Here is a 6283-nt window from a genome sequence, read left to right on the forward strand (position 1 = left end):
TTGAATGGGAGCATTAGTTCACATTGCATGAGTAACGAACCAAATAACATACAGATTTTAGGGCATCAGTGCCTTTTTCAGAGAAGGCCTTGCTTAATTCACCAGCATTTCTGCTTAAATATGGGAGTATTTCTCACAAGCTTTTCTTTTTCTAAAGTAGGTTGTAAATATCAAATCCTGCAACCTAAAGCCCCCCAATACCTATATGCACAAAGTACCCCATACAATAAAACGTTTTACAACTATGTCTGATTATATGGAAATAAATCCGACTCTCAGATTGATTTGCCTAATATATGCCTGGATTTATTGTATGAGCCCTGTGCTCGGCGCTAATGAGTTGCATGTCCAATATTTCACCGCAAGGTGGAGCCCTAAACACAATTCAAAACCTGAGATATATTTTTCTTCTTTCTGAAGATGAACCTGGTCAAACTCACGGTGCTTAAACAGGATTTGTCTGTTTTTTAAAAGCTCAGGGAAACTTACTGAGGAACTTACAGGAACATCTTAACAATTTGTTTGATCAAATAAATAAATATGGCCAACACTACAAAATAAATAAATCAGAGAAATCCTTACACCCTAGACCTGGCATATTTGTTGTTAAAATAAATCACTTCAGACTGTTTTAATCTATAAAAACTATATTGTTTTATAAGCTTTTCTTATATTTTAAATGGTAGAAATGCTAAACAGGAGGGAATGTCTAAATGAACAGTAATTAGGAACCTTACCGTAAGGAAACTGCAGCCTTACCATTTTTCATTCATGTTTATAAGGACCTATTATTATATTGACTGCACCTGTTGCTCCAAACCGCAAAAGTACGTGAAGTAAAAGTGGGCCCATATATTCACAGACATGCTTGGACGAAGTGAACTATAAAAGAAGCATTCGGAGAATGAGCCCCGTTCTGTTAAGGCGTTACTAGCAGCTCTCTTGCATAACTATCAACGCTGACAAATTCGACCTGCGATCACCGAGCTCAGTTCAGCAGAACATCTCAGCTCACTAGTGGTGGAGCGCAGATCGATCCTGGTTTCCAGCCAGGGCACTTTCTGCCAGGTGTCCGGGGACTTTCCCCTGGGCGAAGAGAGGAGAAACCAGGTTCCCTGTATGTAGCCCAGAGTGCAAGCCTTCTGAATGCCCGGATGTCATCAGCAGGAAGCGGCGCATAAATAGAGGGGCAGGCGGCACATGTTCAACATCGCGGTGTCTCAAAAAATATGAACAGCTGTATCAGTGTTAACAACTATTTTACAAAATGAGAGTGAATATGTCTCAGCTGTTCTGTCCCAGAAAGAGCGTCTCCTCTTGTTTGTAAGGAGCTCAATTTGAACGGATCAAAGCCGCGGGGCATCATGGGAAATGTTAAAGGCGCAGTAATAGGTAAATATCAAGGGGCCAGAGGGGGTGTTTTTTTTTTACACTAGACGCTGTACCCACGTCTAGTGTATCACTTTTAAATAATTCAGTAAACGCAGTAATGTCCCCGGGGGGCTGGAGGGACACTAACATCCCTTTTAGCTTTTCAGAAAATTCCATTATAATTGCTGTAAATTATTCAAAACACCACATCTAAGACAATAAACTCCACACAAACGCCGTGTGTTACGCACACATGCATAAATTCAGAGCTGACTTAATTTACTAATTTGTATTATGATAATTTAAGAAGAAATAATTTGCATTTTTATCCCTTGTTATTTTTCCCGTTTTCAGTGGAATTATCATTTATATTAGCGCACTGACAGTGTCTTTATAAATAGCAGTACGTTGTTTATAAAGGTATTTTAATGAGGCCAGGTCTAATATCATTATGCTGTCTCTGAAGAAGCCATTTGATTCGTCTGAGGTGGTCTCTTTCCCAGCATGCCTTGTTTCCCAGCATGCCTTGTTTCCCAGCATGCCTCAGCACCATTTTTCCCATCGTTTCAATGGACAGGTCATTTCGGATGCAAAATTAGCGAATATAATTTATTCTTACAATAAAGCAACACTTTATGTCATACACGGCTTTTATTTAGGGAGGAGTCCTCGCACCGTAACAAAGGCTACCGTCAGATTCGTCCCTATATAAATAACATCCAGTGTTGCTTACGTCTTCCGGTGGGAGGAAGCTCATTGTAGAGGTCACGTGCAGAGTGCTCGTCACTCCTCCAGTTACCTCGGGGAAGGTCTGAGACAAGAGCCAATAGCTGCTCTTGCAGGGCATCACCTGATTCGGGTGAGCGAGTGAACAGAAATAGTGGCGCCGACGCGAGCACGTCTCACAGGAGAAGCCAGGTGGAGCAGTTTATCAGCTCCTCCGGTGGATGTGGTGCTCGCTGGCTTGGAATCACTCGCGGCTGGCGAATGAGTGCGATGTATGAGGTGGAGTACAGCTCCAGAACCCAATTCAGACTACTCTCCTTCCACCTTTTCTTCTCAACTCTTCTTTTATTCTGTTTCAAAGCTCTGAAACCCAGAGAGTAAGCATCCTGCGTGGCAAAAGCGTGTAAACGTGCTTTAAACTATTATCCAATCCAAAGTTAGGATCATTGCCCGCACGAAAACAGTATGAAGCACGTCATATGTTTATGGCTGATAGATTTGCATTTGGTGTAGCTGGTCCAATAAATCCATTTTAGCAACTTTATTATAATATTACATTTACAGTATTTTCCCACTAAAAATATAAAGAGGAAAACTCAAATGTAAATGCCTCAGCAATATATTAAAAAAGTAAAATTTCAAGTGACTTGTCAGTAACATTTATAAACACAGTGTGAACTTGTTTATCATTTTAGGAATATCCAGTGGATACAAACTAAACCGTTTGAGCAATATTAATTGCTTGTGTTCCCGCTGTTGTAAGAACATCAGAAGGTCTTAAGGGGCCAAACAGCTGTGAAAAATAATCATTATAATTCTTCCTTACTCTACAGTTCAGCCTAGTAGGTAATGCTTCATTAAGGCATTTAAAAACACACAGGCTGGAAGAAAATATCACACCTTATCTATAGCATGACTAACAATTCCATTAAAATCTCCTGGATTTATCTAAGACAAGTGATGTAATGTTACAAGCAGTGAATATTATCATTACCATATTACAGTAGACTGGAGTCCTGTCCATTGTGTACTCGCTTTTCCTGCTATCATAGGCTACAGTCCCCAAAACACTGATAGAGGAAGTGATTATTTTAAGAAAACGGTGGCGAATGAGCCTAAAGAGTGTCTTTTAACTTAACAGGATGTAGAAAAAAAAAAACATCATTCACAGAGCAAGAACATTTTGACTGTATGTGAAGAAGTCTGCAGAGCAGGACTTTGTTGGGGGCTGGTCTAGAAAGCTGCGTCTTAATTTGAAAGCTGTATTTCAGAGTTGCATTGATGCAACTGCATGCATGCAGCTGCATCAATATTTTCCCCAAAATCTTGCAGATCATTAAGTTGTTTGTTGGGAAATTTGTGTTGTTTTTTTCCTTGGAGCTCTCTCGTTGATGCCATTTTTGTCCAGTCTTTTTCTTATTGTTGAATCATGAACTCTGATCTTAACTGAAGCGAGGCCCGCAGTTCTTCCATTGTTCTGGGTTCTTTTGTGGGCTCCTGGATGAGTTGTTGACACGCTCTTGGAGTCATTTTGGTAGGACGGTCACTCCGGGGAAGGGTCACCATTGTTCCAAGTTTCCTCCATTTGTTGATAACGGCTCTCGCTGTGGTTCACTGGAGTCCCAAAGCCTTTAAAATGGCTTTGTAATCTTTTCCAGACCGGCAGATCCATGGCTTTGTTTCTTATCTGTTTTTCAGTTTCATGAGCTCATTTCTCAGACATGTTGGTGTCTAGGGGATTTCTTGTTTGACCAGGTCACTCAGCTTGCCCCCCCCCCCACAAAAAAAAAAAAAAAAATCCCAGTTAATTCTTTTTTTAATCAGTGTAATATCCTCCTGTCTCTCTTACAGTTTGCTTTGTGTGATGGCCTACGAATCTGAGTCTATCATTTCTTTTTTATGTTGTTTTCCATGTTTTTCTTGGATTGCTTTCATTTATTTTTGTCTTTGCTATTTTTACAGCCCTTCATTGTTACTTTGATGCTTCCGGCTTTCTTCTCACTTACAGCTATCTCCTATGTGTAATCTTATTTCACAGGCTGCTTCACTCTGGTCTGAATTATGCTTTTTTTAATCATTACATCTTTTTTCTCTCGCGTGCTCTCTTGTGCATTTTCCTCTACGTATCCTTTTGTTGTCCTCCAAGCATCCTGCCTACACTCCATCCTACACGTCCTATACTGCAGATACCTCTTTTTATTGTTGCTACTATATGAATTAGGAGAAGCATTAATAGCTTCATGGTGAATGCACTTTTAAATGACCCAAAGTGAAGCAGAACATCAGAACAATTGGGTCTTAAAAAAATTGCCCCAAAGTTAAAAACAAACTCACATGCAGTACAATGTAGATGTATGAATCTACATTATGTATGTTGCATTTAGAGCACAGTTGTTATTTTTGGCATTTCTGTACGGACCTCATTCAAAACAGGAAAAAGACAGCACCGTAAAATAGAGATGTCCACAAACATTTGGATATTTCCTCTATCTCATAATGTTTCATTCGAAAAGTTTCATGTCCTGTTTCTTTACTCATTTATTTTCCTCCTGTCTTCATCACTAATTTTTCCCATATTTTATGGTGCAAATTAAACATCCCTCTAACACTTCAGAGCACAACCACCTCCAGCTGCCATCACCCGCTGGCTTTCCTCTCTGTTTCACATTTTTCTTCATGATGCTTTTCATGAGCCCTCCTCCACCAAAAGCTCTCACATTTCCCTCCGATAACCCCGCTCAGCCTCTGGAAGATAATGATGTTCCAAATTGGATTTACTTTGCCGCCCCCTTTCTTCTTCTCTTCAGTGCTGTACTGTGTTTTTACCATTTTTTCTCCTAGTTTTTCATATAATATGTCTGTGAGCGAGTGGGCTTTTCACTGCGGTGCTCTGGGCTCTCGCTTCCTCTTGAACTGCTCCATTACTGTGAGGGTGCTCTTGTATATTTTGTCTAGGCAAACTGTCCAGCTTGTGACTCAGTATATAATTAACACACTGTGATGCTGCCTCTATTTCCACCCCAAAAAATACAATCACAAATATCTGAAGGTCATTTTTCAGTGATGTGAAGCTTTGTTAGACAGATGTAATTATATGCTTCCAGGATTGTCTCCACTGGCATCTCTGTGGTTGCAAAGCCCTTTAGCAACCCAATATACACACTCCGCTGCTCGCAGGGAAGATTAATGATTATGATGTATAAAATGAAATAGCTCTGACTTAAACCTAATCACGTTGTGTTTTGCAGCTCCACAGCACTGAAAAGAGAAAAAAAAATCCAAAAAGCTACATGGCTTTTGTGTTTATGAGCCACTATCCTCCTCCGTCTTTGTTTGTGTCATCTGCTTCTAATGTAAATGTGTGACCAATGAAAGTAGGCAGTAGAGCCCATCTGATAAGACAGATCAAACGCCTTCTAATTCCAGAAATATATCATCTGCCCTGGGCTGTCAGTAATCCCTCCTTGATCAGCCGTCACTAAGCAGGCCTGGAAACAGCAACATGATATGTAACTGTATCCATTTCTGTATTCTCTCCTTCCTTCTGTTATGCTACAGCTTAGCAGATGTCTGCCCACTGGTCTGTGAGCATATGCGTGTCGAATATGAAGGACTCAGAGATCAGGGTTTCTACTTGACTTTGCTTTCTTTCAGCCTCAACGCTTCTTGACAGTTGACCCTGATTTTCCTCTGCCAGTCTGTCCCAGTCTCTTCACGTACTCCGCCTTGTCCCTTCTCGTCATGTCTCCTTAGCCTGTTTATCCTTCTTCATCTGGTGCTCAACAGTTTTCCCCACTAATTTTTTAATGATATGCATGCACAGACACTTGCAAATAAGCTCCTAATTGATCAAATGACTGTGTAGTGACACTCGGGCACATTAGCGTCATAGACGGTCTGCTAATGGTTGCCAAACATCACAAACAGAATTCATTTACAGGCAATTAATGCACTTCCCGACTTACCTAATTTTGCATCTGCAGTACTGTCTAATAGATATTTGTTATCTTTTGCACAATTCACACATGGAAATTTTTAAAAGACCATTAATGTGCTTTATATAGGTTTCTGTGGAGACTGAAATCCATGCTGCCTGAGTTTATGTCTGAATTCATGCCTTACAGACACAGTGGAACATATATATAGGCCACATAGCTGGTGGTTGTTCTGTCCCTTGCATCTTGCA

Source organism: Aulonocara stuartgranti, assembly GCF_965226115.1.
Source record: "Aulonocara stuartgranti genome assembly, chromosome: 20".
Lineage (NCBI taxonomy): Eukaryota > Metazoa > Chordata > Actinopteri > Cichliformes > Cichlidae > Aulonocara > Aulonocara stuartgranti.